Source organism: Piliocolobus tephrosceles, chromosome 6 (genome assembly GCF_002776525.5).
Source record: "Piliocolobus tephrosceles isolate RC106 chromosome 6, ASM277652v3, whole genome shotgun sequence".
NCBI classification, from domain to species: Eukaryota; Metazoa; Chordata; class Mammalia; order Primates; family Cercopithecidae; genus Piliocolobus; species Piliocolobus tephrosceles.
Genome location: NC_045439.1, coordinates 6,956,192 through 6,968,157, shown reverse-complemented (window position 1 = coordinate 6,968,157; position 11,966 = coordinate 6,956,192). Strand labels below are relative to the sequence as shown.

The 11,966-nt window shown below is 43.1% G+C and overlaps 1 protein-coding gene across 1 annotated transcript in view; it reads right to left on the bottom strand.

Moving 5' to 3' along the window:
* The window catches only part of SETD3 (SET domain containing 3, actin histidine methyltransferase), a 69,509-nt gene that overhangs the window by 48,325 nt on the left and 9,218 nt on the right, over window positions 1–11,966 (bottom strand). The gene's annotated exons all lie outside the window — the stretch shown is intronic.

Here is an 11,966-nt window from a genome sequence, read left to right as displayed (position 1 = left end):
GGATCGCTTCAGCTCACGATAGTTCACACCTGTAACCCCTGCACATGGGGAGGCTGTGGCGGGCGGATCGCTTCAGCTCAGAATTTGAGACCAGCCTGAGCAACACGGTGAAAATTCATCTCTACAAAAAAAATAAAAAATTAGCTGGACGTGGTGGTGCACGCTGAGGTGGGAAGATGGCTTGAGCCTGGAAGGTGGAGGCTGCAGTGAGCTGCGATTGAGCCTGGGTAATAGTGCTAGACTTTGTCTCAAGAAAAAAAAAAATCTTGATTATGTCATGAATATGTACAATTATCATTTGTCAATTAAAGAAAATGTTTTTAACCATATTGAAAAAAATGTATTTTTAAAAAGGCCATGATGGTAAAAGATACAGTCCACCTGGAGTGGATTGTAAGCCCATAAGGACTCAAATGAAGCAAAAAATATTCAAAAACTGTTCAGGCCATATCAATTCCAGGTAGAGGTAATATGCGATGCAAATGCAGAAAGTTATCTAATCCCCCTTGGCAAATATGCCAAATGAATAGCAGCAGCCAGGCCTCACCAATACTCAGGCTCTCAAATCTGAAGAAATCAAGAAGACTGGATCTGAACGTGGTCTAATCAATGGCACCTTATAAACGAATGGCCACAGAGTATGCTATGCCCTCACTCTCTGTCTACAAAGACCACCAGCAACAGCGTTTCTGTTAAGACAATCATTTCACCAACTCACTATCAATTCACTCAAATTCAACAAAAGTTAAGCCACTCTACTATCCACTTGACGTTAAAATGCAGCAGGGGTCAAAAGTCACAACTGTGCTTCCACACTGGGTTGCTGAGAGGTCCCAGACTCAAAGTTATATATTAATAATAACTGGTGTCTCGGAGCTTCCTCTACCCCCTTCCTCCTTTTTGTGCTTTTCTCACCTCCGTTTTCTTCCTTGAGAGGAGATTATAGCTACAAAGGGTGGCCACGGGATGGCTGCAGTCTAAACCATTTAGAGCAGAAGAAATTACAGAAACGGCACAGTTCTTCAGGGACACCAGAGTGTGGGTACACCAATATCAATGAATGTGAGTGATTATAAATATGTGTAATGTGGAAGGGTTCTCATAAGGGTACTTAGGGTCACCTCAGAAACATTAGCAGGTTCCCTCTTCTATCATACAGATGAAAAACAAAACAAAAACAAGGTCTAAAAATTCTGTCCCAGAGGATAAAGAATCTACTCAGGGAAGATCTTAGGTTTTCTTTTGTTTTAAAGCAGGTTTCAAAAAGGAATTTTTTGAAATTTCTTGTTTTTAAACTTCTAGGGATTTTCACAAAGCTGTTATTGATCAGACTTGTAGCGAAGACCCAGGACAAGCAAAGTTGGGACTGGAGTTGGGGAGAGAAGGAATCACAGAATGGGACAGACCAGTGGAGACACAGGAGACGGAGGAAAAACTGTGTCTAGGGTCAGACAGGTCTAAGCTTCCGCCTTCTCTGGGCTTATCAGTGGCTCTGGAGAGCTTTCCTGTTCCTACACCTGCTTCCTCGCTAATAAAATGGGGACAATGCCCAGCTCTGGAGGGATGGTGAGGGTAACGGGAGCCTCTATCAGGGCCCTCAGCCCTGACCGAGGTGCATTTGGAGGTGCAAACGAACACCGTCTTAGGAGTGAGCCCTGTATTTCTGGCCTCTATTCTGACTTCTCGGTATACAAATTAAACTATCAATGACAGCCTAGACCTGGTATTGGCAGTTTCTTCTAATTTGGTTAATTCTGTCTCAGATTATTCTAGGAAGGTACAGTTCCAGACAACTCCTTATATAAGAACAGAAAGTCAGAAAAGTCTTACAGTGCTCGGCCCATAGCGGGCATTGCCTAACCCTCCTTGGTTAGGATGCCAGCCCCAAGTTACATCACTCGGGACTCCATGGTAACTGTTTGCCCTTTAAGTCTGTTTTCCATGTCCCTACGGGTGCCTCTATTCCCATGCAAACACCTGTGTCACAGGTAAGGTGGGAGGCTGGGGACAACGTGCATCGCTTTGCTGGATGTCAGCTCCCAAACTGATTGACAAAAGCAACAGTTTTCCTAAAGGGGCCAAGGCCCGCAGTCAGGTAAAGAGAGGAAGAAGAGGAGGAAGGCCATGGTTTAACAGGAGGGCGTCCAGTGAGAAGGGTCAGTGAGGAAGACAGAGCAGAAGCGGTGCCAGTCCCCAGAGCAGGATGGAGATGCTGGGGTCTGACCTGGGAACTCACACCCGCCTCAGGTGGACACATCAGTGTATTCTAGGGGCACCCTGCCCCAGGTTCCAAGGCAGGGACACACACCACTGAGAAGACCCCAGGCAGAATCCCAAGGACAGAGAAAAAGCATTCCATTTCTTTCTTTTTTTTTTTTTTGAGACAGAGTCTCACTCTGTCGCCTAGGCTGGAGTGCAGTGGTGCAATCTCGGCTCACTGCAACCTCTGCCTCCCGTGTTCAAGCAATTCTCATGTCTCAGCCTCCCAAGTAGCTGGGACTACAGGTGCATGCCACCACGCCCAGCTAATTTTGTATTTTTTAGTAGAGACGGGGTTTCACCATGCTGGCCAGGCTGGTATCAAACTCCCGACCTCAGGTGATCCACCCACCTCAGCCTCCCAAAGTGCTTGGATTACAGGCATGAGCCACCGTGCCCAGCCCATTTCATTTCTTCAGTCCCCCAAAAGCCACTGGAACTAAAGCTGGACAAAATAGAAAAAATGAAGAACACTAAACTCACAGAAGGTGAAGTCTCCATGTGATCTATAACATTTACAAAACAAGAACATAGTTAAAAGCAAAGATTTTTTTGAATGACATAGCTACAGTTTTCATTTATGGAAATGATGAAAACGAGATACATGTTTAGAATGAGTAATTTACAAAATTGGAAACGTTAAATAGCACACAATGAAGGCAGTGCTTACACACTGAACACAAATTAATCTCAAGGTCAGCTATCAGGAACAGGCAAGGTCACAGGTCAGGGAATTTCACCAAGACAGCCAGTGGCTCTACCAAACTTTATAAAGGCACCAGCAACTCTCCAGAGAACAGGCAAGCCTGGACTGATGTCCTAAGTCCTAGGTTTTTCAGTCTTTGTATCATTAAATAAGTTGAACCAGTAAGAATATAACAATAAAAGAAAAAATAGAGCACAACCAGCTTCCTTATAGCTTGGGGGAAAAAAAGCAAATAGGCTTATTAGTTCCTCTAAGAACGAATATCTTTCAATCCCAACACAGAGTAAAATGAAAGAGCTGGAGCGATCTCCTTTAGGAAGCTGGAAGAGACTGCCAGCAAGCTCACAGGCTGGACTGACAGGCCCCGAGTCCTCGGCCAGCAGGGCCACGCCCAGCTTTCCGTGAAACGCTAGCACAAGAGAGGAGATTTTAAACAAGATTGCTCTGCCCTTAAAACTAGACTGTTTCTTTATCCCAAAATTAAGACCAGGTACGACCTTAAAGACTAAGACAGTGGTTTGGTGAGCCCCTGTGGCTAGGAGCACAGGCTTTGGGTCTAACAGACCTGCTCAGAGTCCAGTTCCAGGGTGCAGGTACCACAAGCCTCTGGCAGGCTGCTCAACTTCTCCCATTCCCCATTTGAGTCCTCAAACTCCCTCACCCGGAACGGTAAGGATCAAAGCCTGAGAAGAGAGCTGACGCTGCCCCAGGGAGAATCATTCTTACTGAATCCACTGTCCTCATTACAGTGGCGGTAGCGGAAGCGTCGTCTGCAGCTCTTAGCCCAGCTTCAGCCCCCTTCTCACACAGTGTCTTCCATCTATAGCCACAGGTTTCCTACGACGTGGAAAAGAGCCACTCAGACAGAACAGTTCCAAGGGCACACTGTGAAGAATGCTACCTACCCCCCTGGAAAAGTCCTCTAGCCAATCCAGATGAACCACCTGAAAACAGACATCATTCTTTCCCCTCTATGCCCCTAAATATCTACCCAGTTCCCATGACCACAGAATGCAAGGATTAAAGCTAGATTTACAGCTCATCAACCCCAACACCTCCAGCCTATGAAACTGGCTGCCTCGCGCCCTCACCATCATCTTTGACTCTATTCCACCCCTCCTCAATTTGTAGCACATACCCCTCAGTTAGCAGATGCAATGTTATGAAGCTGGCTGAGAACAAAAAATGTCACATATGGAACACGTTTGCTTCTAGGGAAACATTTAAGTGAAACTGAGGTCAGGAAAATGGCAAGCAGGAAGCAGCGGCCACAGCCACTCTTTGAATTCTGAGGCCAAGTGACCTTTATAAATGATCTGCTGTGTTACGCATCAATTTCAGCAATTTTTTATTAAATACCTCCATGCATTTAACTTTATGGCAAAAACTGCACAAGACACATATTCTCAAATTATAAGTGACGAGGAAATCAGGTATCTTTACATGAAGAGCCATCTAAAACAATTTTTGTATCAAATATATAGTAATGGATTACATAGTCTATCAAATAAAATAAATATTCATGAGTCCATACTGATATGAACAGCTGAATAATAAATGTGGAAGAAGGTACAGCTCTTCCTTTTAGTAAAATTCCAATGATTGCATGTAGAAGAAATAACAGAGACAGAAAATCACTGCTTGGCAAACACTACAGTAGTAACTACTACAGACAAAAATCATGATAGATACAAAAACCAGTGGATGAAAGGATGGTGAGAAACAGGATATTTGCATAGTCTCAAAGTATCTTTCTATAAGGTATTCACTAACTATAACAGAAAAATAGTAACTTCTGACGGAAAAACCAAAAAGACATATTGATTCATGTATTCCCTAAGGAGGACACACTTTACTTCCATGGTATTCTTGCCCAAAATGCATAATTTCAGTCTACACATGATAAAGTATCTGGCAAATGCATGTTGAGGGACCTCTACAAAGCAACCAGCCAGGCCAGCAGTACTCTTCTAAAGTGTCAGGGTCATGAAAGACAAGAAGAGACCAAGGAACTATCCCAGGCTGGAAGTGATTTGAGAAGATTCGACAACTAAATGCAATATGGGATTCTGGAAAGGAAAAAAGGGCATTAGTGCCAGGACAACTGATGAAATTCAAACAAGGTCTGCAGATTAGTTAATAGTACTGTACCAAGGTTGACTTCCTGGTTTAGATCATTAAACTGAAGGCTGTGTAAGATGTTAACTTTAAGTGAAGCTAGGTGAAGTGTATATAGAAGAACTGTGCACAAATTTTGCAACTGTTTGGTAAGTCTAGAATTATTTCAAAATAAAAAGTTAAAAAACAAACAAACTTCATATCCCCAGAAATACTAGTCCCCATCCCTGGTGTGATACCTCACACTTAAGAGGAACCAACAGAATGGAAGAAGCTGAATAGGGAGAGAAGCCCCATGCCAAGTCAGAGTGACAATTTGGAATATAATCCGTGCATAAACTGGGACACTCCTGTACACAACCTCTGCCACCAGAGGAGTCAAAGTTATATAAAGCATATGTGTATTTTCCCTTACAGTGCTAAAGGACACATAGCTATATACAGCGTATGCTACTGAGTGTCTAAACCCTTTCCGTGAATTTCAGGGCCTTGGGATCTTTCAGCTGATGCCCAGAGGTTTTCACTCTAATTTGGTACACATTCTTGAAGGCCTCATGTATTATCAGATTTCTAAATGTAGATGAGAGCTTTATGAAAACATAGGCTAAATACATCTCTGGAAATTCACATCTTGTGCTATTCTTGTGTAGCTCTGTCAGAGACAAGTAGAACAGCGGGAAATGTTTGTATTTAGCCACAACTGCCACAGGATGCCAAGAACCAAAAGTGACATCTTCCTCTGCCTCTTGGCGGGCCCTGTTTTCAGAGGCAGGCTGCAGCAACAGTAAGTTGTGAACATGGCTGGTTGTCTCTTCTGCCACTCAGCCCTGGCTAGGTAGGAGTTGCCTATTCGAGGAAGATGGCCAACTTGAAATTGCCTTACTCCATCCTGAAGCATAAGGCAGGAAAACGAGGAGGCTGCTGCAATGATGCTTGCCTTGAAACAAAATTCATGGCAGCTGATACACATATGAGTTTCTCCATCTCCATACCTTCCCCTGCACCTCTCAAATGGTTGGATCAACACAAAAGAAGAAATCCAAGTAAGGTGTGACAAATCACTTAAGTGATGAGATCAACTGAAAAATAGTAGTAATCAATTTAATAGATATGCTTCTATTCTGTTAAACCCTGTATGCTTGTATTTACTTAAAAAGCAATACATTCAATCTCAACAGCATAGAAAAATGTACATGTCTCTAAGATAAGCTAATCTTCAGACAAGCTGGCACCCTATGTCACAGTGCCGGGTCCATTACATGGTACTGATTATCAATTAAACAGTTCATTCACAGCGTCTATTAATTTTTCATTAGCATAGATGAAAAACATCTGAGCTAATCATTCAACTACGTTAAGGTAAGTAAAATCTGATAGGATATAGTTTGCTTTCACACAATTATATTACTTCAAAATAGGGTTTAAGCCAAACCCTACTTTTCCGTTTATTTCTATCACAAACTGGTCATCCATTTCCATGTGAAGTCTGAACTTAGAGCTGAACTTTGGTATGTTCTGATCTGCTAGTATTTTTATAGGGTTAAAGTTGCAACAGTTTCAAATGCCAAGTTCAGCCTTCCACCATGAGTCCTCTCTTCTTCCCTGGCCTCTGTTTCACAAACTGACATAAATTTTAGCTCCATTTCATACAAGCCTCTTCTAGCCTTTGGCTCAGCCACAATTTCTAAACTTAGCTTCTAGAGTTTGGGTGTAGACATTCCTCAACCATCAAGCTGCAGTATGATGTTTCACCAGCAGGTGCTGTATCTTTTTTCTTTTTTTCTTTTTTTGAGACAGGGTCTCGCTCTGCCACCCAGGCTAAAGTACAGTGGTGTGATCACGGCTCACTGCAGCCTCAACTTCCTGTGTCCAAGTGATTATCCTGCCTCAGCCTCCCAAGTAGCTGGAACTATAGGCGTGCGCCACCATGCCTACCTAGTTTTTGTATTTTTAGTAGAGATAGGATTTTGCCATGTTGCCCAGATTGATCTCGAACTCCTGAGTTCAAGCCATCCTCCCACCTCAGACTCCCAAAGTGCTGGGATAACAGGAGTGAGCCACCGCACCTGCCCAGGTGCTGTATCTTAATACAAGGAATGCTCTCAAAATTCCTAGAGCTTGAGGCTTCTGGTTACACACTATCATCTGTCGAACACCTGAAGGATACATACAGTGTGTGTCAAACATCTCATGAAGGAGATGTCAAGAAGATGTTTGACATATACTATATGTAGCCTTCAGGTGTTCATACAGGTGTTTTACATTTTACAAAGTAAAAACTGGAAGGACTCCTCAAAATTCGTAAAGCCCAAGCCCCTACCATACAAATGAGGAAAAGCAGGGGCCCAGAAAGACTTCTTTTTTTTGTTTGTTTGTTTTTCCCAAAACGGGGTCTTGCTCTGTCGCCCAGGCTGGAGTGCAGTGGCGTGATCTCTGCTCGCTGTAACCTCTCTCTGCCTCTTGGGTTCAGCAATTCTCCTGCCTCAGCCTCACGAGTAACTGGAATTACAGTCACACGCCACCACGCCCGGCCAATTTTTGTATTCTTAGTAGAGATGAGGTTTCACCATGTTGGCCAGGCTGGTCTCAAACCCTTGACCTCATGATCTGCCCGCCTCGGCCTCCCAGAGTACTGGGATTACAGGCATAAGCCACTGTGCCCGGTCCAAGACTTTGTTTTAAATAAACTATAAAAGCAAGTTAAAGACAGAAGGTGATCTGAACTAAGTGCCCACACTAAAAGGTCCTGGATCAAGGAAATCTGCTGGGAGGACACAGCACAGGAAATTATTTTTCTAGTTTTTAGGCCACCACCACCAAAGAGAGAAAAACAATAAATAAAAAATGCAATACAGAGAAATCTACGTGAAAAAATGTATAAATACTAGAAGTTAGTACTGGTGCTTTTGGAATTAAAAACCCTAAAAGCCTGAAGCAAGCTGTAAGATTGAATGGACTATTATCTCCATGCTCCTTTCCCAAAAATCAGGATCACCAGGATCACCACCGGGGATGCACAGAACTGAATCGTGCTTGCTGTCACTCCCAAAGAACCCAGAGACAGGGGCTGCGAGCCATGGCCTGTAGACCTCCAAGCCAGCAGGTAGATTGGGGGGGAAAAAAAAAAAAATAGGTTTCAGTTCAGATGCAGAGCTCGGCACAGGCCCCCAAGAAAATTATTTTAAATGGGAAATCACAGATAAAAATTGAAAATGAGTTTCTTGAAATCAGAGCACCCCACCAAATGATCTACAAATGTTTGTGTTATAGTACACATGTCCATTTCTCTGGGGAGAGGGTCCCCATGATCTTGGAAAAGGTTAACAGCCTCAATGCCAGAAACAGAAAAAACTGAGAGCAGGTCACAGTAATGGACTATGAACTGGGAACTGATGTAATAATCCTCTGTCTCTCCCTGAGTGACAATGCACTGACGAGGTGACCTACTAAAAGGAGCAAAGGCCTAACGTCTGATCCTGGAAAAGCATGGGAAAGATAGATGGTTTGGTACTGAGATGAGAAAATATGATACTCTTATAAAACAATAGCAATGAAATGTTTGCATCTGTGTTCACTCCAATTTATTAAGACTTTTAGAAGAGATGAAAAACAACTAGACTCAAAAGACAATTTTTTAAAAAGATAACTTTTGCTTAAGTCTGTTTTCCTTTGTCATGAACCCTCATTCAAAAGCTCTTAGCCCACAGCCTATTCCTTCCTAATTGTCACAGCAGTGCACCTCATTCCAGGCCGCCTACAGCTTCTATTCCAACAGGAACTTACTTTAAATCATTAAGAAATTTTCTACAAAAGCTCATTATTGGCCGGGCGCAGTGGCTCATGCCCATAATCCCAGCACTTTGGGAGACCAAGGTGGGCAGATCACCAGAGATCAGGAGTTCAAGACCAGCCTGGCCAACATGGTGAAGCCCCGTCTCTACTAAAAATATAAAATATTAGCTAGACATGGTGGCGGGCACCTGTTATCCTAGCTACTCAAGAGGCTGAGGCAGGAGAATTGCTTGAACCCCGGAGGCGGAGGTTGCAGTGAGCTGAGATCGCACCACCGCACTCCAGACTAGGTGATAGAGCAAGTCTCCATCTCAAAAAAAAAAAACACACACACACACAAAAAAAAGCTCATTATTACGTATTTTCAATATGTAATGATCCCTTCAGCTGCATAGTTTTACCCATGTTAAATGACCGTTACATTTTCTTCTTCTGAAAAAAAATCATATCTGAACTGCCCACGGGTCAGCTTAATGGCACTTACTACAGGTAAAGGCTGCACTTCTCACACTGGAGCGTGAGACAACCCGAGGTCTTAGGAGAAAGCAGGGTTGTTTTCCTGCAATATCCATCTGACTTGATGGTAAGTCACTTAACATGGTTTTAAAAATAGCAAACATTACCATTTGCATGAATTTTTAAGATTTAAAAACACGAGTCCAAAAACCAGTAACAAAAACATGAATCTTGGAAGCAATTTTTTTTTTTTAGACAGGATCTTGCTCTGTTGCCCAAGCTGGAATGCAGTGGTGTGACCATAGCTCACTGCAGCCTTGACCTCTAAGGCTCAAGCCAACCTCCCACTTCAGCCTCCCAAGTAGCTGGGACTACAGGTGCATGCCACCACACCTGGCTAATTTTTTGTAGAGATGGGTTGCCCAGGCTTGACAGCAACTTTGAGCTTGTGATGAGTCACTATGGGTTTAGCCCCTAGACTTGCAGGAATGTTATCTTTGGCCACCAGGAGTTTTGTTTTAGTAGAAAACACTAAGAAATACTAACATAAGATACTGTAGGGACAGAAGGAGAAGTGATTTAAAACAAAACAAAACCAAATAACATGGCCTCAGGGTCAAACGCAAAATGGAAATAGCATAAACAGAGCATTTCTACAATGAGCACTGTTTGCTAGGCACAGTACTAAAGGCCTCACCACGGATCAACTCACTTTGCTCCCTCAGCCACCCTGGGAATCAGACACTCCACTAGCCCCCTTTACAGATACGGGAAGGAAGGCACAGAGACCGGCCCAAAATGGCACAGTTCTAAGTGGTGCTGCAAGGATTTCAGCCCTAGCAGGCTGGCTCCAGAGCCCACCCTCTCAGTTATCACACTGCACTTGCTGAGGGAGCTTCATCCCACCATTTCCACAGTTTCCCAGAGGAAAATGACTCCTAACAACTAGCCTGGCAGCAGGCTAGTTGCTTTGATAAACAATCCAACTTGGGCTGACAATGGTCACAGGAAAAAACAGGTCTTCATACTTTTATCTTACAGATTGGGAAACAAACTCAGAAGTAAAGCAACTAATTCCAAATTATATTTAATTTCAAATTATATGTAAACAGCAAATGAGCTACAGAATGCAGGTTTGTCTTACTACAAAGTACGTGCTCTTTCCATGCAGCCACAGCGTCTCTCACTTGGACAGTGGATGCAGCTGTTTCAACTCTTTCTAACCATACTCAGTCAGGACTGCCCAGTCCAGGGGCCAGCGTTCCTTCCCTCCCATCACTCAGATGCTCCTTCCTGTGAAGTCCCCCAGCTAACACAGAGAACTGACTCCACCCCATCATGCGTATTTCATTTGCAACATGCAATGCCAAGGATCTCAACTCAGCTCCTTACTCCAAATCCGCACGATTTTATAACCTGAATCTTAGGTTTACATTTTTTCAGTGTTTGTTCCCTGTATTTGTATCCTTAGTAAGTCAAGTATCTCTAAACCTGGTCTTTTATTTGTAGGTTCTTAAAAAGAAGGGATATGTGTTAAATGCCAGTGACCAAAAAATGCTCTAAAATACCTTCTCCTCACCACAGCATGCAGTTACAGCCAGAAGGGATCTGGAATTAGCTAAGGAGAAGACATTCTGAGAAAATGATGAAAGTCACTCACAACCAGTGTCGGTAGGCCTCAGGCTTCCAACCATTAGGCGGGAAGGACTGTGATTTTCTCAATCATACGTATCTGAGGTGCTTTGTTCTGTATACAAATACAAAGCAGGGTTTCTCAGCCTCAGCACTTCTAACATTTGGGGCTGGAAAATGCCTTGTAGAGGGGGCTGTCCTACATGTAGAATTGTAGCAGCAACTCTAACCTAGATGCCAGTGGCACCCCACACTCCCAGTTCAACAATAAAAAAAAGTCTCCAGGCTGAGCGAGGTGGTTCACGCCTCTAATTCCAGCACTGTGGGAGGACAAGGCGGGGGGATCACTTGACTCCAGGAGTTTGAGACCAGCCTCACCAACATGGCGAAACCTCATCTCTACAAAAAATACAAAAATTAGCCAGGCGTGGTGGCACATGCCTGTAATCCCAGCTACTGGGGAGGCTGAGGTGGGAGGATCGCTTGAGCCTGGAGGTCAAGGCTGCAGTGAGCCATCATCATGCCACTACACTCCAGCCTGGGTGACAGCGAGACCCTGTGTCACAAAAGGAAAAAAAAGTCCGATATAAAATAAAAGAACTTATATATGTGACCAGACACATTTTGCTCTCCTCAGTTTCATACTTTTGACAGAAAAGTAACCAGTTTGATTTCTAAATCCTGATACTTTTTTCAAATACTCAGATTGACTTAATTGTGGGAAAAAAAAAATCAACTGTGCAGACATTTGATTACCTGGTTAATTTCACATTTGAATGTTCCATGTTTGATAGTGGTTGACTAAATTTTTCAATAAAGAGGAATAATTTCTTTAAAAAGATTAGCGCTCTAAGAATGCTGTTGTTTTTAAAAAGGATATTTGTACTCATCATAAATTACACAAATTGTTCTTATTAGTCATGTAGGAATTCTATTACTCTTGAGAAAACTTCTCAATTAAGAGTTTACTTTTAGAATGTTCTCTAATTCCTGAGATGTTTAC